Below are 27,058 nucleotides of genomic sequence, written 5' to 3'. Positions count from 1 at the left end.
CAAAACACATGAAACTGTAGAAGAAGGGGGAACAAAATACCCATGGAAGAAGTTACAGAGACAAAGTTCAGAGCAGAGACTGAAGGAATCTCTAGTGAACCTTCTCCACATTGTAACTGGTCAGTAAAAGCTAGAGTCTGTGATTGGGCAGTGGAGGAGAAAGGTGAGACTGGAGGTTCAATAGTGGAAGCAGGTAGAGAAGAAGACAAGAGGGGAAGGAGAGAGGACGCAGGAGGAGGAAGCAAGATGGACCAGAATCTTGTGGCCAGGAAAAACTGCAAGTAGGGAGGGGGTCTTATAGTTGGGGAATAAGTTACTATAGTGTTGTATCTGCCCAATCTAGGCATAAAACTTATAAATATAATAACTGGATTGTGTGTTTTTTATATGGGCATATTGGGGTTGGAAATTCCAGCAACACTGCTCATCTCAAATTCCAGATGTTGTTCTACCTTCCTCAAAGGATTGTTGTTTCTTCAAAAGAGCAATGTCCCCTACTTCCATTCCCCCTTCTTGCTTTCTAAGTCATAGATGTTTAAAACATTTTTGCTAAATCTGGAAAGTCACCAAGTGTAGAAAACTAGGCCCCAACTCAGGTCACAGAGCCTTGCATGAATTAGAAGTTGAACTTAACAAAATAGGTTGCCTTAATAAATTATCCTGGTCTTCTTTTTTCCCTAAACAGACAGGTCCACATATATATTATTGAACTAGCCTACGAGTGTAGAATCTTACAAATATTGGGGGAGTTTTATTTGGAAAACATGTCCATCTATTCAAATAGAAATTATCTTGTTGGTTTAATATAATAAGAGCTTAATACCATATATAGATCATGTATATCCATATATATCTATAATATGCCATTTATAATAAGGTAAGTGATATATATGTATATATATATGTATATATATATAATTTAAATCCTTTGATAATGGACTCAAGCTAGTAATGGATTATAACAGTAGAAATTTTGTCTATATCCATTACTTGATATGCAATACCTCATTTATAATATATAAATGACATCACACTACTTACTAGATGAACAATGGTTAGAGGTGAAGAGATTAGGATGACAACAGATCAAGGTTGTATAATGTCCAAAATTAACCTGTATGTATCACCTGCCCAGGGACCAGGTAACTTCCTGGAATGCTGGAAGTTGTAGTTCTTGGAAAATAACAAAGTCCCATGGGAAAATAAATGTCCTATAGGTTTGTCCTTATAAACCCCTGTCACACATGGCTCGAGACCATTCTCAGCTGGGAAATTCCAGGAAATGGGCCTGAGCAAAGTCCATCCCTTGACCAATGTTTAATATTTAAAGCTTGCTTGAAATTTGGCCCAAAACGCTGGAGCTGGCTTTTCTGGCCAATCTCAGGATGAACAGTTGATGTAGAATAGTTCTCCTGCCAGCATTACAATTGTTCACTTGATTACCAAAGACACCTAAGGTCATAGGTAAGAAGTTCTGTTATCAGGTGACATGATCATATAGGAGAAGAACCCCAATTAAATGACTGTACAGGATAATGCATGTCAAAATCCCTAGCAGTCCTGAGAAAGGGCAAGGCCTCACAGGAGCTCCCGGATCTCTCTGATTCTGTTAGGAACCAGGAGTCTGTCTTCTCACTGTGCTTGGCTCTGGATAGGTTTTGTACAAGAGGACAACATCCAATCTTGACAAGGATGGCTTTAGACAAGTTGTTTTCATTAAAAAAAAAAACCTCTGTAATTATTAGTTTATTAGTATCATCCAGGACTCATGTTCAGTATTCCTCCTCAAATTACATTAACAACGCAAATGTAAAGAACCCAAGTCAAAATTATATAACAGCACTCTATCACAAAAGCGCATGAAATTACAAGAACACTATTTTAAAACACTGGCACTTTAAGAGAACAATAATCTCAAAAAAAAATCCACAAAATTGCCAAATTGTTCCCTAAACTAAGCAGATTAAACATGATTAATGAATGAGTTTGGGTTTTATAAAGAAAAAGCAAATGGATTGGACAAATGGTACTAATATGCAAAGTTTATCCTCTTGTATCTGATTCATAAAGGGACAAACCACAGTATAGGAAAATATACCCTTCATTTTAAATGTGGCATAATTTTAAAAGCTGGCTCAAGTAATTAAAAATACCTTTAAACAGTCAAATTTCCTGAGCAATCCATATCTAGATAGAAGGGCAAAGGCGTTACAGCCAGCATTCTTGTGATAGCCTTCGCTGGGACTAAGGTCAACAAATAGTACGACAGTCTTGTATTTTAAGCTCACACTTTTGGGGATACATTCTCAGGTCTTCTTTAGTAGGGGAAACTGCAAAATATAACTGCCATTACACAGTAATGGCGGTTAAAGGAGAGTCCTCGTGTAAGGATTAGAAGGTACTTTCCCATCAGTCCTTCAAGGACAGACGTTCAGATTGCTTGATCCTAATAGTCCCACGGTGTGACAGTATTGATCACTCCTTGCTTTGCCAAGTAGGTTATATAATATCTCTTATCCAGCTATCACGATTTAGGAGATCCTTCAACTATGGATGAAAATGTTACCCTACCACAATGGCGGGGCGTGTGGACAAATGCTCTCTTCCAGCTAACTAGATGAAAGATAACACACTAATAATTCATGTGACCCAAAATGGGCAAAGCAAAAGACTAGCTTCCCCTCGAGAAGAAAACTTTCAGACCTATGTAAAGGACAACAATACTAATAAAAAAAATTTTATTTACTGAGAAGCATTCAGAATGTCAACAAAACAGCCACAATTTTTTTTTTGCAATTACAGAGTGGTATTCAGTTAACAGAACAACAATTATCTTCGTATAAGCTGCATCAGAGACAACTGAAGATGAAAAAAATAAAACCCAAAAATAAAACCAAAGGGGAAAAAAAACCAAACTACTGTCCCCATATATAACCCCATATATAACTAATTTGTGCTGTGCACCAACAAGAACCTGCTTTAAATTTCCATGCCAATTTACAACCCCCCAGACTGTACCAGCAAGGTTAGTGGCCATTGAAAATACCACCAGGACAGGGCTATCTAAAGACACATTCAGTAGTGTGTTAACTATACAAAAAAAGGACACTGTACAGTTTAAAAACAAATCTTACACAGCCTTACATTTCAATTTTTTTTTCTTTAAAAGGAGTGAGTTGTGTACAGGGGGGTTAAATGCTTTATAAACAAGGAAAAAAACTGTGCTAGAACCAACTTATTCATCATCATCTTCATCTTCGTCTTCCTCTTCATCCTCTTCTTCCTCATCTTCTTCATCCTCCTCATCATCTTCCTCTTCCTTCTTTTTCTTACTCTTTTCAGCCTTGACCACCTTTTTCCCTGCATCAGGTTTTCCTTTAGCTCTGTAGGCAGCAATATCCTTCTCGTACTTCTCCTTCAGCTTGGCAGCTTTCTTCTCATAGGGCTGCTTGTCATCCGCTGCAGTGTTGTTCCACATCTCTCCTAGTTTCTTTGCAACATCACCAATGGATAAGCCAGGATGCTCGCCTTTGATTTTGGGGTGGTACTCAGAACAGAACAAGAAGAAGGCTGAAGGAGGCCTCTTGGGTGGATTGGGGTCCTTGAACTTCTTTTTGGTCTCCCCTTTGGGGGGGGATGTAGGTTTTCATTTCTCTTTCATAACGAGCCTTGTCAGCCTTTGCCATATCTTCAATTTCCCCTTTTCTATAGCAGACATGGTCTTCCACCTCTCTGAGCACTTCTTGGAGAACTCTGAGAAGTTGACAGAAGCATCCAGGTGCACAAAGAAGGCATATGAGGACATTTTGCCTCTCGGCTTCTTAGGATCTCCTTTGCCCATGTTTAGTTGATTTTCCTCCGCGAGGCACAGAGTCGCCCAGTGCCCGTCCGGCTTGCGCTTGCCCCGGCGCTGTCTCTATGGAGCTCAATGTACTGCAATGGCTCGACAAGTTGTTTTCTGTCATGGACTTTTTAATGCACCTAAGTGAAGAAAACTATTCCTAAAGTATCTACTGCAGATATCCATCCCTTCCAGGCTCAATTGTCCAAGCTTAGTCCAGCATTTGATAAGAGATTGTCAAACTTAGTGGGAACCAATCTTCATTTTCTTGATTCTCAGAGCACGCCTGGGGTTTTGACAACAGGAGAGTGGCCATCTAGACAATTAATGTAACTATACCAGGGTCATGGCATTTAGGCTGCCCCAAGAGGTGTGTTACAAAATAGCACATAAGGCAAATGGCCCTGAAGGCAACCTCCTGGTGCATTGTTTATTTTGAATAAAAATAGCAATGCCTCTTCTTACTTGTGAATTACTGTCAGGCACTTAACCTCTCTCTGCATATAATAGACTGCATCTTTAGTAATTCATTTTAACAGATTCCCACCAACTTTTTTGAATGCATTTCAGTAATTGTGCTATAGGCATTTTATAGTTAGTGGGGTTGTTTTGTTTTGTTTTGTTTTGTTTTGTTTTGTTTTGTTTTGTTTTGTTTTGTTTTTCGAGACAGGGTTTATCTGTGTAGCCCTGGCTGTCCTGGAATTAACTCTGTACACCAGGATGGCCTCGAACTCAGAGATCCGCCTGCCTCTGCCTCCCAAGTGCTGGGATTAAAGTCGTGCGGCACCACGCCCAGCTTAGTCTTAATGTGGAAGACTGTATAAACTGTGTGGCTAAGTAGGGGTGAGATGACTTTAATGGAGGGTGCTATGCTCTCATATTTGAATCAACTCAAGGTCTGTCTCATAAAAATGTCCAAACTGTGCCTGGGTTGTTTGTGTTCCAGTTGGAAGCTCCCATTTTTCCTCTTGGGTTAGATATGACTGATAAGAAACCTCATGAAGTTTGGAAAGAGAGGCTTATACGAGTCTTTCCACATTGCTGGCTGCATGTACACAGAAGCTACAAAGCTTTCCTAGGAACTCTCATTTTGTGGACATTGCAGAAATCTAGTGCTCCCCATCGTTAGTCCATTTGGCCTTTCAGGCAGCTGTCCTGGAAACCATGCTCCTTGCTCTTGTAAAAGTCACAGAGCTTCTGATTTTATCTTAGATGCTTAAAACTCAGAATGTGCAGAATGACTTCTGTTTTCCTCAACAAATCCAGACAGGTCTTACCCATTTGCTTCTATACCCAAATTCACCCTACATCACACACACTCATATGCACCCATACACACTCACACAAACTCAGATAGATAGATAGATAGATAGATAGATAGATAGATAGATAGATAGATAGATAGAGAGATAGAGAGATAGAGAGATAGAGAGATAGATATAGACATAGACAGACATAGATATAGATAGATAGATATAGATAGATATATGCTCACACACAAACTCATCTACACTCACATATGTATACACCTTCTTGATTCTATGAGACTGGTGTCCAGCCAGCTCTAAGATCTGTCTGTCTCCCTCATACTCCACAGTACTGAGGTTATAAAGACATTGGCACCATTCCTAGTTTTCAGGTGGGTTCTGGGCATTTGAACTCAGGTCCTCATGCTTGCACAAAAATCATTTCACCACTGAGCCATCTCTTCTGACCCTCTAATTTGTTGACCTTAGCAAAAGCCTAGCAGCTTAAAGCAAAGGTTTGGTAGAACTCGTTCTTTCACCAGCAGCCTTTTAAGGTTTTTCAAGCCTTTTAATTCTTTAATTGGTACAGAGAATGAACCTGATCAAGTCTCCTAAATGGTAATATAAGGGTGCTCCTTACTGCCTTGTTCACTGTTGCCTGCTTAGCCTGCTTTCTTATAGCACAAAGGACCACCAGCCAAGGGATGGTGCCCTCCCACATCAATGACTGATGAAGAAAATGCCTTACAGGCTTGCCTATAGCCCACTTTTATGGAACATTTTTAAATTGTGGTTCTCTCCTCTGAGATGACTCCAGCTTGTGACAAACTGATGTAAAATTAGCTAGAACATAAATGATGACCAAAAAAAAATTTTTCTAAAAAATAAACTGATAATGAAAATCTGATTTCGGGCTGGAGAGATGGCTCAGTGGTTAAGAGCACCGACTGCTCTTCCAAAGGTACTGAGTTCAAATCCCAGCAACCACATGGTGGCTCACAACCATCCAAAATGAGATCTGATGCCCTCTTCTGGTGCATCTGAAGACAGCTACAGTGTACTTAGATATAATAATAAATAAATCTTAAAAAAAAAAAAGAAAAGAAAATCTGATTTCTTAACTTGCAATCTTAAGTAAAAAACTTTCCTTTTTTTTTGGGGGGGGTGTTTCAAGACAGAGTTTCTCTGTATAGCCCTGGCTGTCCTGGAACTCACCTTGTAGACCAGACTGGCCTCGAACTCAGAAATCTGCCTGTCTGCCTCCCAAGTGCTGGGATTAAAGGTGTGTGCCACCACCACCCAGCAAAATTTTCATTTCTAATTCAGTATTCTTGACTCTTAACCTGGGAGTCTTTCAAGAAGGGATTTATAATATTTTTTTAGTAGTTAATATTAGGCAGAGCCACATAAAATTAATGTTTTTGAGATTTAAATGCAGCTTAATATGTATAATGTATGGTTCATCCTATTACCAAAGTACAGGTGACATGGTGTACATTGAACAGTTATTGTACACAGGCTCTGTGTAAAACTAAAGATGATGTTTTGATATTATAAAGATAGAATCAGGTATGAGGAGTTCATGGTGATGAGAATGAATGTCAAGCTGCTTGGGTCTCCTGTTTGAGAGTTGAACTGCTTCCTCACAGATCCACAGTACAGAGGTAAGGCCAGTGTCAGTCTGTCCCGTCTTTAGCCTGCCACAGATTTTAATATTAAACACATAAAAAATACATCCAACATGAATGGCTTAAACATACCAATTAAAAGATAGTGAGTATTCAACTGGTTTAAAAAGCAATATTAAACTTTGTACTGTCTACAAGAATATTTATGGTACATACCTTAACCAGTAGTATTCTGAAGTCACTAAACATGTTGGATCAAGTAGAACTCAGAAGAAAAAAAAATATGAAGAATGATGTTGCTTAGGAGGAAAAGGCTAATTACTAAGAATATATAGCTGTCCAAAAAGTATATGCATGGAGTGTGAGAGTTTCTAAGGAGGTGGAATAGTGTACAAGTGTGTCCAGGTGTTAGTGGCTCATGCCTTTAATTCCAGCACTTAGGAGACAGAGGCAAGAGGATCTCTGTGAATTCCAGGCAAGTCTGGTCTACAGAGATAATTCCAGGACAGCTAGGATTACACAGAGAAACCCTGTCTCAACAAACAAACAAATTAGCTCAAAAAAAGAAACCAGAAGAAAATGTGCAAACCCACAAATGTAAATTCAGGACTTCATTTTTGAGCCCTATGTATGGTGTTTTCATGACTGTAAACCCAGCATTCAGTTGTCAAAGACAAGATGATTAGATGTTTGACCTGAGGCTACCCTCATCCCCAACTGTACAACCTCAGGCTTATGTGCAGCTGAGCCTTCGGGTTCCAGCTAAGGCTAGAAAATAGAAACTGCCAGGTGTTTGCTGAGACAGTTATCTAAATTGGGTTTGTCTCAGACCTTTCATGGACAACTTCAATCTGAACTCCATGAGTCTAGGATTTTGGAAACTGAACTCTCATACCCCCTACCACCACCACTGCAAAACAGTGTCAGTGGTTGAGCACAGGTGGCTCTATGCACTGCTTAGCCCCACACTCCCTAACCCCACCTCCCTCTCATCCATACAGCCACCAGCAGTGGCAACAGTGGCAGTGAAGGAGCAGCCTGGTTCTTTTAAATCACCCACTGTACCTGCTTAACTACACCAGGGCCAGTAGGAGAAACGGTATAAACAACACATGGCTGGTTGCCATCTTGACTATGGGATAAAGGGAGGAGTCAAAGCTTCAACCACCGTCTTAATTAAGGTCAGCCACATGGCTGGCATCCATCTCCGTTATGGGTTGGAAAAATAAAAACAAAACATACCTGGCTTGGTGGCCCTAACAGTCAAACCTTGTAACATAATAGTAACCCACTGGTATTAAGTTTGTTTTCTCTTGTTAGAACTTAGTTTTTATCTTCCAAAAATTATGGTTATGCTCTATGTCTTTACTCTTTAAAAGGTACTTTATTTTAACATACAGGTTCACTTTAGAGCAGATAACTAAAAACAGACAAAGACTGTTTAAGTCAGATATGCTTGGTAGGTACTAATCTGTCAGAGAACTTGCTGAATATGGCATTTAAGATGCTTAAACTCACCATGACAGAGACTCCCAAATCCTAGCAGTGACCCCTTCTGTTGGGAGCTGTCCAGCAGCTCACATGGACGGTGTACACCTGAGTGGCAGGCCGGCACTGAAAGAGAGGGAAACTAGGCAGATGAGGGAAAAATGGAGCTAAGTCAAGGTTCCTGATGAAAGCTCAAATGTTTAATGGCAACTGTGCTTATAAAGGGCGAAGGGGAGGCCCATTCCTGCCAATTCATTCTTGGAGCCCAGCTGCAGGTGATGGAAGGTGTAGGATAGGGTGTAGTCTCCGAATAGCTAGGCGGCCTCCCAGCAGGTAGCAGTATCTTGAAGAGGAATAGTGACAATGGCTGAACAATAGAGTGATCTAGGGAGGCTCCACCCTAGATAATCTCCTTAGTGGCAGCAAAGTTGAGGTCTGGCTCAGCCAGCTTCAGGCTTGGGGGAGGTTACCATTTCCTCTGTGTTATTAATATTTTTTTTAAAAAAAAGCTGGACTGAGGCATAAAATTTATTTATGCTCTATAGTTCTGCCTGATTTCTTTGGGCCTAGGGAAGAAACCTGTCTCAGTGGGATTCCCTAATTTTTCTCATGGTAAACCCACCTATTCGCTAGGCCATTGTGTTTGGGTAAGACTGGTTACTGCCTCAAGTAAACACACTGCAGACTAGCCCTGAGCTATTCCAGCTTGGTCCTTTGTAACGCTTAATTAGTTACTGAATAGGTAACTTCCTTGCTGAATTCCAAGTTTGTCGGCTTCAAGGTCTTTCTAGGACATTCGAACACTGGCGAAGGCTTAGCTATGTCAGAATTCAATCTTAAAGGGCACTTATAATAAGATAATACTAAAAGAGAGCACGTGGATCCATACACCAGATTAACTCGGGGATAGGGTAAGAATATTCAGGTTATGAAAATGCCAAAGTTCCAGGAGGTGGAACACCTTCAAGGTCTCCAAGAAGATATGGCATAACAACAAAGGACTCCACCTCGACTGTGGTACACAGATGACTGAGCATAGCTGTGCCAATGCCTTATCCACTGCCAGGACCCTGCCCAAACTGTGGACTAATAAGACACAGGACATAACTTGTATAGTTTAAGACAAAGTAAGGTCAGTTTCTCAAGTTTCTCTCCCACAGGAAGGTCTGTTAGCTTTGCCAGGCCTGGCGGCCAAAGACTGGTCTTGCCTTGGGACCTATGTTCCCAATGAAGCTGTGAGACCCCAGCTTAAAGTGAAAGAGTAGTAGACTCAATGCTCCAAAGTATGCTAATCATAAAACAGATAGCAACATTCCTTCCTCCACCCACCCGCTTCCTGGGTTCAAAGAGTGTTCATTCAAAGAAAGTCACCCTGACCCACCCTGACCATTGCTGGAACCCACTATGCAAAGGTGCTATTGCTAGGGGCTCTTAGATTGTTAGGGGCTCTTAGAAACTGTCTTGAGAGATAACCTGACACTTGTGACTTTGTACTTCCTTGTGACTCTTAACTGGTATTTTTGGTATTTTCCAACAACGCCCTTCCCACCTCCTTGAGTTGTGGTTCCTTCCTTTAAATACCCCCTTACTCAGCTACTCGGGGCGCCACAGTGCTCTACCCCTGCGTGGTGTATGACCATGGGCCCGAGAGCGCTCTTGAATAAAAATCCTCTTGCAATTTGCAGCAAGACAGTTTCTCGTTGGTGATTTTGGGGTGTCGCCTTTCCTGAGTCAGAACGTGGGGGAGTCCTCACGTTGTGGGTCTTTCAAAAGCATTTCTCCCTGGAAGGTAGAGCCCCTAAAACATTTCCCCAAGCTTGTTTTCCCTGATCTTTAAAAATACAGCTAGAAAGAAGCTCTTTGTTTTCTATAGCCAGCAAAAGACCTTTTTGTTTCTATACTGTACAGCCAGAGATGCCTGCCTTCCTCTGCTGAGGACAGGGAGATAAAAATTCAGAAAGAACTCACTCCCCACTTCTGCCTTGTAAATTTCACCAAGGACACCCGGAAGAGAAGAACTCTTCCCTACTCCTCCCAACCCCTCCCAATTCCTCAGCTAGCTGTTAAAAGCCCCCTACTGTCCTCTCAGGGTCGAACTCCCCTGCCCTGCAAGGCGGGGGGTTGGGGGGTGAGGCAGGAGGGGTTCATCCTCAGCTAGCTGATAATAAAACCTCTTGCAGCTTGCATCAGGTGTGGTTTTCTCTCGGGACATTGGGGTGTTGGCCAGCTCATCCTGGGACTTGAGTGGAGGCCCAGCATCGGAGGTCTTACAAAGCCATCGACACCACCTAGTTGGGTGACTATCTAGCTAACTGGTAAATCTCTGCTACTTTAATTAATGCATGGGCCTTTGAATTATACTTCCTGCTTACTCAAGTAAAATCTATTCTTCTCAGGTCTCTGGAGGTTTGAAGACTAGACTAGTGAAACAAGTAACTTTTTTTTTTTTTTTTTGGTTTTTCGAGACAGGGTTTCTCTGTATAACCCTGGCTGTCCTGGAACTCACTTTGTAGATCAGGCTGGCCTCGAACTCAGAAATCTGCCTGCCTCTGCCTCCCAAGTGCTGGGATTAAAGGCATTCGCCACCATGCCCGGCTTAAGAAGTAACTTTTTACCATTCCCTTTTCTAAAGAAACTGATTTTATAGTAATTGATCAATCAGCCACCTGTGTTTCATGATGAATAACTGGATAGGAAAAAAAGTGTAAAGTTTAAAGTTTATGAGAGGTCTGAGGATATGAAAGCTCTGAGAAAGTGTTTGAGGGTCTAAGAAGGTGTTTTAAGGTTGATGAATGCAAGTTATGAGTGTTAGAGGATGTAATAAGACAGTATTGAAAAGAATGAAAAAAATCCTTCCAGTTTCTTCCCTTCACTATGGTACTGGTATAGTGAAACTTCCAGAATGTTAATGTTTTTAACCAAAATTATTTTACTGTAGCTTTTGTTGGGGATTGGTTCTAATGCTTTGAATTAATCCAGCCCCCCAAATCAGGAATCATCCTGTCCACATGTTGAAAGTCCTTCCTTGTCCCCAATTGGTTTTTGATCGATCAATAAAGAGCCAACAACCAATGGTTGGACAGGTAGAGTAAGGTGAAACTTGGAGATTTGCACAGGTGAGAACCTGGGAGAGTGGAAGGAAGCACAGGTCATGCTGACCAGGAAGAAGATCAGACCTAAAAGCCCACAGACATGTGAGAGTCAGGGTAAGTGGACACAGGCAACTTCCCTGATTGGGTCTGGAGTAGCAGAGATGAAATTTAGATTTTAAAAGTTGTTAGCTGTAGGGTCCACTCTGAAGTTTGATGGAGTTTACCCCACACTGTTGCTGGACAGCCCTGGGACACCTCTCTGGAGGTGGGAATGCTCAATCTGAGGGGCAGGGGACAGCTGGAGCTGGCTCCGGAGTCCCCGGGCCTACAAGGAGTCTGGGGCTGTCATGTTCTCAGGTGCCGCTGGAAGTTGCAGAAGTGCTGAGAATGGAGTGGAGGCCCGCAGGCTGGCTCTAGCGGGGGTGGGGTGGGGTGGGGGGTGGTTGTGTGTGTGTATGGGGGGGGGAGCTCCAGCTGGTCCCATGGGGAAAGTCTTTGGCTTGACAGTAGTGGCAGGCTTGGGCTTGGTGGCAGTCTTGACTGGGAACGCAGGGAGGCCTTCTACAGAAGATTAGACAGCGGCTCTGTAGGCAAAGGCCTTCTCTGTGTCTCCCCACAGTGGATCCCAATGATAAGAGGCAGTCAATGGTTTTGAGTCATTTATTGTCATGGCAGAAAGTGGATGTGTAAAACCATACCCCACTTCTCAGGGTGTGCTTGAGATTAAATACCTTTTTCAGGGAGAAGTGTCTGGGAAGGAAAGCTCATTGGTTAAGCCCTCTAGGACTTTAAGTACCTCATTAAAATTGAGATCTGTCTTGAGCCTACATAGCCACAGGTCACCTCCGCTATATGTGGAGGGTCTTGGGGCATTGACCTTATGTGACTGATGGCCACAAATATTGGGGGGGGGGGGGGCTTGCGGCTAGTGACAGGGGCCAGGTGCCTAGAAACAGGCAAAGCGCCTACCATCCCTTCAGGGGCTCCAGAGCTTGGAGACTGAGCTCAACCAGCGACCAAGCTACCTTTCATGGTCCCACAGTTAGTTAACTCAGGAGTACCCAGAGGGGAGTGTTTGCTACCAGGGGAAAAGATTAGAAATGCTCAGCCATTAAGCTAGTCAAGGCATATTAAAATTAACTGGTGTGCATGAATGTATGCAGGTATGTGGGCGTCTTTAATTTGAGAATCCCAGTCTGTTGCTCATTCTACAATATGGACCTCAGTTCAGATTACAAACAGTGAAAATACAAACAACTTACCTCTTCACTTGTACTTTTATGCCCCGCCTGTCCAGTGGAATAGCCTTCAGACCTAAGCAGTACCTTCCCTCATCTCTTACCTCCTGTGGGTGCAGTAGATGGAAGGAGCAGGGGTTGGGGAGTGTAGAATACATAGCAACTGTCTCCCAGTCTACTTATTTGCCCATTGAAGTGGTGTTTCTGTCTTGTCCTGGAGCAGACTAGGCAGCCTATGAATAGGTACAACTTTTGGTATTCTCCCTTTCAGTCTTGGGGAGGCATTCTATTTAGGGAAAGTACGACTTCCTACTTGGGGATGCTCACATGTATCATTTACCAGTTTATCAAATCAAGCTTATCATTTTAAGGATAATGTCTAGTAAGGGGCATGAAAAATCTTTCTAGCTTGCCCTTGTGAAATTGTCCAGCCAAGATGATTATGAAAATCAGTTTATGCCCTGCTTTAAGTTACTGTGCAAAATAGCTTCCTATTGTAGTTGACCTGTGGTTTCTTCCTTGCTCCCTTCCTGTCATCCAGCTCACATTTCTGTAAATAGCCCTCTTAGTTAACAATCTCCAATGCAGCCACTCTTTCCTATCAGGGTAGAAACTTTCCTTATTAAGAAGACTAAGTAGGAGAATTACAAATTGAGGAGGGGGGCTGGTGAGATTGCTCAAGAGTTAAGAGCACTGACTGCTCTTCTGGAGGTCATGAGTTCAAATCCCAGCAACCACATGGTGGCTCACAACCATCCTAAATGAGAAACAAATAAAAAACCTATGGGCCAGAGCAATTGGAGCTGGAGCGAAGGGGCAGGGGGTGGGGGGAGAAAAAAAAACAAATTGAGAAATTGAGGAGGGCAGCAGCCCCTAGCTGGATACCAAACTGCATTACTCTGTTTCTAAGGGACATTTCATAGACTTTTTCATACACTGCCTATGAGGTTACTACATGCAAATTGTCAGAAACCTAAAACCTTGACAGCCCAACCTCTCCTAGTAACAAAGCATTGAATACAAATCACCAAATGTAAATTATTTGGGCCTTATGGACAGTAGCATGGAATATACCCCCAAAGAAATTACTATGTAGCTGTATCATAGCTATACCACTCCTGAATCTATTATATGCCCAGAAGGCTAAGTCAGGGCACCACAAAGATGTGTTTATTACTACACTGTTCATAATAGTTAGGATGTGGAAGCAGCCTAGATGCTCAACAGATGAATAGATAAAGAAACTATACCTCATATACACAATGGAATTTTATTCAGCCATAAAAAGAGTGAAATTAGCCAGGTGTGGTGGCGCACACCTTTAATCCCAGCACTCGGGAGGCAGAGGCAGGCGAATTTCTGAGTTCGAGGCCAGCCTGGTCTACAAAGTGAGTTCCAGGACAGCCAGGGCTACACAGAGAAACCCGGTCTCAAAAAACAAAAACAAAAAACACAACAAAACAAAACAAAAAGAGTGAAATTGTGACAGATCATTGCAGAAAATGGGACCAAATTGAAATCATGTTAAGTGAAATAGGTCAGACTCAGAAATACAAATGTTGCATTTTTCTCTTCTATGCCTAATCTACATTTCAACAGAAAGACATGGAAGTAGAAGGGCCTATGTGGGGAGGAATGTAAGAGAGACATTGGAAGAAGGAAAATTTATTCTTCACCTGCTTGCATTTACTTGCCAGCATATCTGCTGGAAGCTACTTCTACAGAAGACCAGCTGAAACAACCAGCCTCGTGGGACTGAGCAACCACCTGATCCTTGGACTTCCCATTCACAGCTGACCACTGTTGGGGAGCTGGACTGCAGACTGTAAGTCATCATAACAAATTCCCTTACTATAGAGAGACTATCCATAAGTTCTGTGGCTCTTGAGAACCCTAATACAATGTACATTGCCCATTTGAACAAAACATTACTTTGAATGTGATGTAAGATCATTTCCAATCTATCACACTAGGATAGTTAATATAAATAAGAATACTACCAAAATGCAATGTCTTAGAGTTGGAATAAAGGATTGAATTCTTTATTTCTCCCTAGCTAGGGCATACTACTGATAACCACCTTCTACAAGATTCCTTCAAAGGCTCTTTGCTTTCCTTAGAGCTTCCTGCCATTTTTCTTTTATCCTAGAAAAATGTCTCCAGCAGTCCCATTCCTTCTTGTGGGGTTGTGTTTGAGCTACTGTGCATAGTTATTTATTCTTACTAATGCAACTACAAAATGTTTGTAGCAGTGCAGTCCTCTCAGGTCACCTTTCTTGGGGAAAGATGCCATTGTTGTTTTTGCAACAAATGACAGACTCCCAAGCTGATGCTATCAGTACAGCTTGTTAACCTTGAGAACAGCTTAGACGATGTATGACACCTTTTTTAAACTAATTTTTTAACACTGACATTTTAAATAACTTAAAGTGCACAGACACTCGACAGAGGCCTGTACCAGCCTAAGGGGAACAGTTCTGGGGTGGAACACAGTGTTGGATGAAGGCTAAACAACTGAATAATCTCTGGCCTTATAATCTTATCAGTTGTGCTTTAATAAACTCTGGTCTCTTACACTCTATCTTTCATATTATTTATGCTTAAATATAAATGAGGATTCCTTGCGAATAGTATATGCTATTTAGCAGTGGGGAATTAAGTAAAGGATTAATTGCTAGTGTTCCTTTCTCTGGCAAACCAGCCAGAAGTCCCTTACTGCCCAGGCAAGAGGCTCGGAGCTTATTAACTCTTATTGAACCAGAGAGAAAAGAAAAGGAAAGAAAGAAGTCACACAAACAACACAAACACACACACCAGATGAAGCTGGAAATGGCTACACCATCATTTTTTAAAAATTACTTTCAGCTTTTTATAGCTTTTAGACAAAATGTTCTCTGTGTAAGAAAGAATTGTCTCATAGGAAAAAAAATGTTACAAAGAAAGGAAAAGAATTAAAATCCTTTACACATGCAAATATACACAGATGCACACACATTCATACACACACATTCGGCTTGGGCCTGAACACCTGTTTCATCTACTCTACAAGTGTTCGTGTATAACTACACACAGACACCCAAACATACATATATATATTCGGTGGATGAGTCTGAGCCCCAAATGCCATACACATACATTTGAAGAGATGGATGGGTCAGAGCCCCCCAAGCCACCACGTTATTTCTATTCTCTGGCCTTTTTATATACAAAAATTCTTAGAAAATTACCTCATAGCTAAAATGATACACAAAAGAGGAGTTATAAAAGGATGTTGATATTAAGTTCAAATCAGTGTTCATTCTGTAAGTTCATTATAAGTTCAAAAGTTTCACTTTATCATAGTGCACGCCAGTGGCTTCATTCTTAGATCTGGCCTAGAATGAATGTTTTTCCTTGATCACAAATTTCTCTTTTTAGTGTAATTGTGAAATCTCATTCTATTCTTTATAATGCAGCCATTACTACTATTTTATGAGTAGTAGGCACATTCTATTCTTGATCCTAACTTTATTATTTCTTTCTGACAAAACAACTAAAACCATTTCTTAAAACTTCCTTCCTAAAATTATTTGAATCAAGTCAGGAATTCTGTAAGACAATTATTTCATATGAACAGTATTAATTGATGAAAGATCATTTTAATGTTACTCTTAAGGAAATCTGCTCAACATGGTGGGCTAATGTCCAGGAATCCTTAGGTGATATAATAGTGATAAGAGAGGCATATCAGCAGCAAGAAGCAGTCCTGGGTTGAAGTTTCTTGGTACCTGGCCTCTCAGAGCTCACCCATCTTAGTCCATGCAAAAAGGTGGGCCACCTTCAGCAAAGTCACTTGCTAGCCTTATTAGCCTTTCCTAGATGGCTTCAGACACTTAGGCTCATTCTTTAGCCAGAAATCTTTATCTACTGGGAATCCTTAGTAGTGGCAATTTTACCATAATGGGTGTCAATCTCTTGGTAAATATATAAGCTATTCTATAGTCTGAATGTAATGTACTATAAGTATTTCATGACCTATTTACTTTTATTTATTATAATTTTATTTATTTTTTTATTAGGTATTTATTTCATTTACATTTCCAATGCTATCCCAAAATTCCCCCACCAGCTCCCCCACCCACCCACTCCCACTTCTTGGCCCTGGCGTTCCCCTTTACTGAAGCAGATAAAGTTGCACGACCAATGGGCCTCTCTTTCCACTGAGACACTACTAGGCTATCTTCTCCTACATATGCAGTTAGAGACACGAGTTCTGGGGGGTACTGGGTAGTTCATATTCTTGTTCCACCTATAGGGTTGCAGATCCCTTTAGCTTCTTGGTTAATTTCTCTAGCTCATCAATTGGGGGCCCTGTGATCCAGCCAAAGGCTGACTGTGAGCATCCATTTCTGACGTTGCTAGGCCCCGGCATAGTTTCACAAGAGACAGCTATATCTGGGTCCTTAGAGCAAAATCTTGCTAGTGTATGCAATGGTGTCAGCGTTTGGAGGCTGATTATGGGATGGATCCCAGATATGGCAGTCTTTAGATGGTCCATCCTTTCGTCTCAGCTCCAAACTGTGTCTCTGTAACACTTTCCGGAGGGTGTTTTGTTCCCAATTCTAAGAAGGGGCAAAGTGTCCACACTTTGGTCTTCGTTCTTCTTAAGTTTCATGTGTTTAGCAAATTGTATCTTAGATCTTGGGTATTCTAAGTTTCTGGGTTAATATCCACTTATCAGTGAGTACATATTGTGTGAGTTCTTTTGTGACTGAATACCTCACTCAGGATGATGCCCTCCAGGTCCATCCATTTGCCTAGGAATTTCATAAATTCATTCTTTTTAATAGCTGAGTAGTACTCCATTTTTTAAATGTACCACATTTTTTGTATCCATTCCTCTGTTGAGGGGTATCTGGGTTCTTTCCAGCTTCTGGCTATTTTAAATAAGGCTGCTATGAACATAGTGGAGCATGTGTCCTTCTTACTGGTTGGGACATCTTCTGGATATATGCCCAGAAGAGGTATTGCGGGATCCTCCAGTAGTACTATGTCAAATTTTCTGAGGAACCGCCAGACTGATTTCCAGAGTGGTTGTACAAGCTTGCAATCCCACCAACAATGGAGGAGTGTTCCTCTTTCTCCACATACTCACCAGCATCTGCTGTCACCTGAGATTTTGATCTTAGCCATTCTGGCTGGTATGAGGTAGAATCTCAGGGTTGTTTTCATTTGCATTTCCCTGATGATTAAGGATGTTGAACATTTTTTCAGGTGCTTCTCAGCCATTCGGTATTCCTCAGGTGAGAACTCTCTCTTTAGCTCTGAGCCCCATTTTTGGGGGGTTATTTGATTTTCTGGAGACGACCTTCTTGAGTAATTTATATATATTGGATATTAGTCCCCTATCTGATTTAGGATAGGTAAAGATCCTTTCAAATCTGTTGGTGGTCTTTTTGTCTTATTGACGGTGTCTTTTGCCTTGCAGAAGCTTTGCAATTTTATGAGGTCCCATTTGTAGATTCTTGATCTTACAGCACAGGCCATTGCTGTTCTATTCAGGAATTTTTCACCTGTACCCATATCTTCGAGGCTTTTCCCTAATTTCTCCTCTATAAGTTTCAGTGTCTTTGGTTTTATGTGGAGTTCCTTAATCCACTTAGATTTGACTTAGTACAAGGAGATAGGAATGGATCAATTCGCATTCTTCTACGTGATAACCGCCAGTTGTGCCAACACCATTTGTTGAAAATGCTGTCTTTTTTCAATTGGATGGTTTTTGCTACCTTGTCGTAGATCAAGTGACCATAGGTGTGTGGGTTCATTTCTGGGTCTTCAGTTCTATTCCATTGGTCTACTTATCTGTCGCTATACCAGTACCATGCAGTTTTTATCACAATTGCTCTGTAGTAAAGCTTTAGGTCAGGCATGGTGATTCCACCAGAGGTTCTTTTATCCTTGAGAATAGTTTTTGCTATCCTAGGTTTTTTGTTATTCCAGATGAATCTGCCGATTGCCCTTTCTAATTCATTGAAGAATTGAGTTGGGATTTTGATGGGGATTGCATTGAATCTGTAGTTTGCTTTTGGCAGGATAGCCATTTTTACTGTATTGATCCTGCCAATCCATGAGCATGGGAGATCTTTCCATCTTCTGAGATCTTTAATTTCTTTCTTCAGAGACTTGAAGTTCTTATCATACAGATCTTTCACTTCCTTAGTTAGAGTCATACCAAAGTATTTTATATTATTTATGACTATTGAGAAGGGTGTTGTTTCCCTAATTTCTTTCTCAACCTGTTTATCCTTTGTGTACAAAAAGGCCATTGACTTGTTTGAGTTAATTTTATATCCAGCTACTTCATTGAAGCTGTTTATCAGGCTTAGGAGCTCTCTGGTGGAATTTTAAGGGTCACTTATATATACTATCATATCATCTGAAAAAAGTGATATTTTGACTTCTTCCTTTCCAATTTGTATCCCCTTGATCTCCTTTTGTAGTGGAATTGCTCTGAGTAGGACTTCAAGTACAATGTTGAATAGGTAGAGAGAAAGTGGGCAGCCTTGTCTAGTCCCTGATTTTAGTGGGATTGTTTCCAGCTTCTCACCATTTACTTTGATGTTGGCTACTGGTTTGCTCTAGATTGCTTTTATCATGGTTAGGTATGGGCCTTGAGTTCCTGATCTTTCCAAGTCTTTTATCATGAATGAGTGTTGGATTTTATCAAATGTTTTCTCCGCATCTAATGAGATGATCATGTGGTTTTTTTCTTGAGTTTGTTTATATACTGGATTACCTTGATGGATTTCCATATATTGAACCATCCCTGCATCCCTGGGATGAAACGTACTTGGTTAGGATGGATGATTGTTTTGATGTGTTCTTGGATTCGGATATTGAGAACTTTATTGAGGATTTTTGCATCGATATTCATAAGGGAAATTGGTCTGAAGTTCTCTATCTTTGTTGTGTCTGTTTGTGGTTTAGGTATCAGAGTAATTGTGGCTTCATAGAATGAGTTGGATAGAGTACGTTCTGCTTCTATTTTATGGAATAGTTTGTGAAGAACTGGGATTAGATCTTCTTTGAAGGTCTGATAGAACTCTGCACTAAACCCATCTGGTCCTGGGCTTTTTTGGGTTGGGAGACTATTAATGACTGCTTTTATTTCTTTAGGGGATATAGGACTGTTTAGATCATTAACCTGACCTTGATTTAACTTTGGTACCTGGTATCTGTCTAGAAACTTGTCCATTTCTTCCAGGTTCTCCAGTTTTGTTGAGTATAGCCTTTTGTAGAAGGGTCTGATGGTGTTTTGAATTTCTTCAGGATCTGTTATTATGTCTCCCTTTTCATTTCTGATTTTGTTAATTAGGATGCTTTCCCTGTGCCCTCTAGTGAGTCTGGCTAATGGTTTATCTATCTTGTTGATTTTCTCAAAGAACCAGCTCTGCGTTTGGTTAATTCTTTGAATAGTTCTTCTTGTTTCCACTTGGTTGATTTCACCCCTGAGTTTGATTATTTCCTGCAGTCTACTCTTCTTGGGTGAATTTGCTTCCTTTTGTTCTAGAGCTTTTAGGTGTGTTGTCAAGCTGCTAGTGTGTGCTCTCTCTAGTTTCTTTGCTGGAGGCACTCAAAGCTATGTTTTCCTCTTAGAAATACTTTCATTGTGTCCCATAAGTTTGGGCGTGTTGTGTCTTCATTTTCTTCAAACTCTAAAAAGTCCTTAATTTCTTTCTTCATTCCTTCCTTGACCAAGGTATCATTGAGAAGAGCGTTGTTCAGTTTCCATGTGAATGTTGGTTTTCTATTATTTATTTTGCTATTGAAGATCAGCCTTAATCCATGGTGATCTGATAGGATGCATGGGACAATTTCAATATTTTTGTATCTGTTGAGGCTTGTTTTGTGACCAATTATGTGGTCAATTTTGGAGAAGGTACCATGAGGTGCTGAGAAGAAGGCATATCCTTTTGTTTAGGATAAAATGTTCTGTAGATATCTGTTAGATCCCTTTGTTTCATAACTTCTGTTAGTTTCACTGTGTCCCTGTTTAGTTTCTGTTTCCACGATCTGTCCATTGATGAAAGTGGTGTGTTGAAGTCTCCCACTATTATTGTGTTAGGTGCAATGTGTGCTTTGAGCTTTACTAAAGTTTATTAATGAATGTGGCTGCCCTTGTACTTGGAGCATAGATATTCAGAATTGAGAGTTCCTCTTGGAAGATTTTCCCTTTGATGAGTATGAAGTGCCCCTCCTTGTCTTTTTTGATGACTTTGGGTTGGAAGTCGATTTTATTAGATATTAGAATGGCTACTCCAGCTTTTTTCTTCAGACCATTTTCTTGGAAAATTGTTTTCCAGCCTTTCATTCTGAGGTAGTGTCTGTCTTTTCCCTGAGATGGGTTTCCTGTAAGCAGCAAAATGTTGGGTCGTGTTTGTGTAGCCAGTCTGTTAGTCTATGTCTTTTTATTGGGGAGTTGAGTCCATTGATATTAAGAGATATTAAGGAAAAGTAATTGTTGCTTCCTATTATTTTTGTTGTTAACTTTGGCTTTTTTTTCTTGTGGCTGTCTTCTTTTAGGTTAGCTGAAGGATTACTTTCTTGGTTTTTCTAGGACGTGGTTTCCGTCCTTGTATTGTTTTTTTTTTTTTTCTGTTATCCTTTGAAGGACTGGATTCTTGGAAAGATAATGTGTGAATTTGTTTCAGTCGTGGAATACTTTGGTTTCTCCATCTACAGTAATTGAAAGTTTGGCTGGGTATAGTAGCCTGGGCTGGCATTTGTGTTCTCTTAGTGTCTGTATAACATCTGTTCAGGCTCTTCTGGCTTTCATCGTCTCTGGTGAAAAGTCTGGTGTAATTCTGATAGGCCTGACTTTATATGTTACTTGATCTTTTTCCCTTGCTGCTTTTAATAGTCTATCTTTATTTAGTGCATTTGGTGTTCTGATTATTATGTGTCGGGAGGAATTTCTTTTCTGGTCCAGTCTATTTGGAGTTTTGTAGGCTTCTTGTATGTTCATGGCCATCTCTTTCTTTAGGTTTGGGAAGTTTTCTTCTATAATTTTGTTGAAGATATTTGCTGGTCCTTTGAGTTGAAAATCTTCATTCTCATCTACTCCTATTATCCGTAGGTTTGGTCTTCTCATTATGTCCTGGATTTCCTGGATGTTTTGAGTTAGGATCTTTTTGCATTTTCCATTTTCTTTGATTGTTGTGCCCATGTTCTCTATGGAATCTTCTGCACCTGAGAGTCTCTCTTCCATCTCTTGTATTCTGTTGCTGATGCTCACATCTATGGTTCCAGATTTCTTTCCTATGGTTTCTATCTCCAGCATTGCCTCACTTTGGGTTTTCTTTATTGTGTCTACTTCCCTTTTTAGGTCTAGCATGTTTTTGTTCATTTCCATCATCTGTTTGGATGTTGTTTCCTGTTTTTCTATAAGGACTTGCAACTCTTTACCAGTGTTCTCCTGTATTTCTTTAAGTGAGTTATTAAAGACCTTTTGATGTCTTCTACCATCATCATGAGATATGACTTTTAAATCCAGGTCTAGGTTTTCGGGTGTGTTGGGGTGCCCTGGACTGGCTGAGGTCAGAGTACTGGGTTCTGATGATGGTGAGTGGTCTTGGTTTTTGTTAGTAAGATTCTTACATCTGCCTTTTGCCATCTGGTAAACTCTGGAGTCAGTTGTTATAGTTGTCTCTGACTAGAGCTTGTTCCTCTCGTGATTCTGTTATTCTCTACCAGCAGACCAGGGAGACTAGCTCTCTCCTGAGTTTCAGTGGTCAGAGCACTCTCTGTAGGCAGGCTCTCCTCGTTCAGGGTAGGTGTACAGATATCTGGCGTTCAGACTTGCCTCCTGGCAGAAGATGAAGGTCCAAAACAGGACCTGTCCCAGAAGCTGTTAGCTTCTGTAGTCCACACCCTCACCTGTGCAGACTAGTCTTGGTGGAGTCTGAGAGCCAAGATGTCTCCTACAGATGCTCAGGCAAAGCACTCCTGGGCCGGGCTGACACCTAGCCTCTGGCAGGGAAGGTGCCCAGATGTCTGGAGCCTGAAAAGGGGGCTGCCTCAGAAGCTCTGTGACTCCCGCCTTTCCCAGAAGCTGTTAGCTTTTGTAATCCACACTCTCACCTGTGCAGAGTAGTCTTGGTGGAGTCCAGGGTCTATTATTATTTTAAACAGTAGGGATGGGGTATGTATTCTATGGCGTAATCAATATGAATAAGTTCTTTTTTTCCTCTTTTCTGTGGGTTCTAGGATTGAACCCTGATCATCAGGCTTGTATCTTCTGACAACAGTTTCTACCCTTTGAGTCATTTTATAGGCCGGGTATCAATAAATCAACATTAACTCTTATAGATTAAATCTTTACTTGCAGAAGCTTAAAACGTAGTCTGTTCCCTTCTTTGGAAAACAAGTTCTAGACAGGTTTGTGTGTGTGTGTGTGTGTGTGTGTGTGTGTAGATGAAACTTTTAGAAGTGGGGACCTCTTAAGGGTTGTGGGATCTTCTAAAAAATTTTAATCAGTGTATAATGGTAGTGTTCTTGGTACCACTTAGTAACAATCAATTCTTGAAAGAAATCTTTCATTTTAAGCCCTTTCAGAGGCACAGACACAGGGAAGTGCTTCCCTACCAGGGAGAATTTCACCCTGCAGGAGACATTTTGGCAGTATCTAGAGAAGTTTTTTTTTTCCTTTTCTTATGTGCATGTGTGATATGCATGCATGTGTACATTGGAGGCTCAAAGTTGATGTTGTGAGTCTTCCTTTCTTAATCATTAAAGCAAAGTCTTTCAGTTAATTCATAGTTCTTGGATATGGTTAGTCTAGCTAGCCAGCTTGCCCAGGCAAACCATGTCTGCCTTCTCTGCATTATAAATATAGACAGGCTGCCACACCCACTTGGCATTTATGTGGATGCTGGGGATCTAAACTATAGTTATTATGCTTGTATATGTAGCAAGATCTTTAGCCATCAACCTATTTCTCCAGCCCCAAGAACCATTTTTTTATTGTATAGAACAGGAGGGGATGTTGCTGGCTCCAGTGACTGGACCCTTAGAAGTGGGTTATGTTCTTCTCTTCCATTCCTGGACCCACCCAGTGAAGAATCACTTGGTTCACAATGGCCATAGTACTACTACTGAGATACTGGCACAGAACATGGAATGATGGAAGACTGTTTTCCTCAGAGATTGCACATAACTCTTGGGTCAGGCTGGACACAGTCTCTTGAGAAAACATAAAAACTAGGACATAACTGAACAAGAACAGAGTGTGAAGCATGGCTTTTCCAGTCCTTTCTCTAATGCAAGCCTCACCAGAATTATTCTGTGCTTGAGTTTCATTAAAACTTAACTGTTTTAGGCTCCTTCTAAAGATGGTGTGTGTGTGTGTGTGTGTGTGTGTGTGTGTGTGTGTGTGTGTGAAGCATTTGGACTTCAAATTTTTTCTTTTGGGCTGGCTACAAAACTTCCTTAATTTCTCTTTTCAAAAATTGCTCAGGTAGTTTGACATTTGTGTATAGAGATGAAGAAAATAGACTGAATAAATGGTAGATCATTTTCAGATAATCTTTAATCAGAATAACTCATCAAAGGAAGCAACAACCATTTAACAATTTGTGTCATAAATGAGCAGAGAGAGGCATGTGAGAATCCTGCATTGTGTAAAGAGTTTCAGATCCTTGTTTGCTAAGAGAAATATCTGTAACATCTTTTTTTTTTTGCTGCACCAAGGCTTCTCTGAATAGGAGCACACCAGATTATCTCTGCCACATCCCTGGAGCTTATGTTCCTCAATGGATGGCTTCACTGAAGGAACTCAACTTTCAGCCAGAAATTTCCTGACTTTGCCTCATGCATTGACTCCCTGCTAATGGCCTGTCATAACCCCGGTTATTTTTGTACAGAAGTCTCCCTATTCTCTGAGCAGGTGGATACCATGGGAAGGGCTACCCATCAGTTTCTCTGATCTCTGAAGTCCCTTTCCTCCCACTTTTGGGATGTTCTACCATCATTAACAGTATTGATGAAAATCCTAGGATAACTATTTTTGAAAATTACAAATGGATTTATGAAGTGTGTCAAGATAGTGAAGGGCTTCTGATTTGATAAATCTTGAGAAAGAATCCAGGTTCAAAAGATGATTTTATCATCTGTTTGATCCAAGGAAAGCTGACTCCATGGCTTGCTTGAGGTCTAGCTAAAGTAGCTGAGCTGACCTGCCTGGCATCACCACTGGGAAAGGAAAATTCATACTCTAAAGCTAACATGCTGAAGAGAACTCTACCTGATCTGAATAGAGAAAAGTATTCTTTTCTGAACTGACTTGCAATACTGTCCATGCCCCAGTTCCCTTACAGCAACACTGTTATCCCCATGCCCAGCCTCTCCTCTACACTCCATGTATGTTGTATTTTTTCTTACTTTGAGATTGCTAAGTAAAGACATAGCTCCTTGTCTCTGTCCTGACTCTTAGCACAGTATATGAGACACAGAAACCTCTTCAGATGTTGCCTGAGTCTTGCCCCATGTCTCCCTTGAGTACTGAGAAGGCATGGAGCCCAGACTTCTGGAACAGGTGAGAAAATAAAGTAGTTTTATTTTTCAGAAGCGCCCTTTATGGCTTCCATTGTTCCCAAGCAAGCATGCCTCCAAGTGGCAGTTCCTGATTGGCTGTCATTGTCTGCATCACCAATCTCTAGTCTCTCAGGCAGGCCCTCATGGGGAAGTTACCTACAGGGCTGCCCAGTCCCACTTGATGTTTATGCAGAGTAACCACAGCCTTGTCAGTGAGATCTCCTACATTCAGAAACACTGGCAGAATGCTGTTTTCTTCATGTGGTTGCTCAGATTATTTTGAAAGACATACATGTTTTTCCATTTTAAAAGTTAGGTATGTTGACGCACCTCCTCAGTGTAAAGCAAGAGCTCTGCAAATCCAGGTTAGTGGATTCAGTAGAAAAAAACTGTAAATGATTTTTCTAAGAAATGTTGTTTGCAGCTTGCCATTACACATCAAACTTTCACCCAACCTACAAACAAGTTAGTAATGTGTTTTGAGATCTTTATGGTTTCTCTGCTTGCTTACAGTGTATTCAATCTGTTCAGAATTAACTGATCTTTAAGTAAAACAATGTATTCAATCTTGCTCTGCTTTGGCCTCTCTAAATTATGATTTGCTCTATTTTTCCTTAATGATTTGTTGATTCCTAGCTCAGAGCAATGCATTTGTGCAAAAGATGTAGGGGCTAGAACTATGACCATTTGCTGGAAGCAGTAAGGTTTGAACCTCTTCCTCCAATGTTGAAAGCAATGTGGGCATAGATTAATAATACCCGGTTGTGTCCTTGGGTGATATTCTGAGTCAATAGAGTCAGAGAAACAATTTTTCCCTTCATGAGACCTCTGTAAAAACCTAAGACAAGAGTTCCTCATTCCTCTCCCACACTGTCTTTGCTGTGATGTTCAATAAATAGAGTGGATAGAATGGCCTATGTTTAAGAGATCAGCTCAAAGGTCTTCAAACAAACCAACCAGACTCACTCTTGGGTAAATGACTCCAAGGATCAGTTTCCTTTCTTACCATTTGTGGTGTTCCCTCCAAAATGAGTTGGCCTAAGAATCAAGTCCCTATGCTCTGGAGAGGTGTAGGGATTCGAGGTACTGCCTTTCATGGAAGCATTTCCTGTTTACCCACTAATCAAAGATTGAGCAATGGCTTATTATGTTTAAGGTACTCTGCTGACTCCCAGAAACAGCAGTTAGATACGTTCCTTGTTCTGTGCTGTGTGTGTATGTGCATGTGTATGTGTGTGTGTGGGGGGGGTGGTAATTACTTTTAAAATACACGAAGGAACTCACAAATAGATTTGTATTTAGATAAGCTAAAAATTACTTTTAAAACTTTATCCCAAGACAGTTTCAGGATGTTTTGGATTTACGATGCACAATACAAATTCAGCAGAAACAACTTGAATTTCCAGCTTTTCCTGGGCTGGTGTTGTGTCTCTTTTGGGTTCTTTACATTTTGCTCATGATTCTTTAGTTTTCCTTTAATGTGGCATCCGTGTTTGATATTACTCTGAAATACTTCAGCATCTGAGAAGGATGTGCCTAGAGGATCTGTGAAAACTTGAGTTTGTGGTATTTTTCTTCCCTTCTTTTGCTTTTGTTTGATCTTGAGAAAAAGAGAAATTTGCAGACTGGTGTGGCCAGGTGTGAGGGCCTCACCTTCTCTTGAGTGGATCTCCTTTTCATCAGCAGTTATTCATACTACACATTTCTTCCTGCATCTGTTTGTCAAATTGTGTGTTTCTGAGATTTATACCTAGCACTGTATTAGGCTTCTTTTTTATCACTGGGACAAAATACCATAGAGAAACTATTAAAAGGAAGTAAGTTTTATTCTGCCTGGTAGTTCTAGAGGTTCAGCCTGTGGTGAGGTGTAGCTGAAGGCTGAGGCAGAATAAAGTTGCTCACCTCCTGAAGGTCAGGAGGTAGAAAGTCAGCAAGCACCAGAGACAGAAGATAC

General features: G+C 40.9%; 1 pseudogene; it reads right to left on the bottom strand.

The window, feature by feature from the left end:
* Positions 1,697–3,944, bottom strand: Gm2676 (predicted gene 2676; annotated as a pseudogene).

The sequence above is a fragment of the Mus musculus genome, chromosome 8 (assembly GCF_000001635.26).
Source record: "Mus musculus strain C57BL/6J chromosome 8, GRCm38.p6 C57BL/6J".
In the NCBI taxonomy this organism is placed as follows: Eukaryota; Metazoa; Chordata; class Mammalia; order Rodentia; family Muridae; genus Mus; species Mus musculus.
This window is presented reverse-complemented; position numbering and strand designations above follow the sequence as displayed.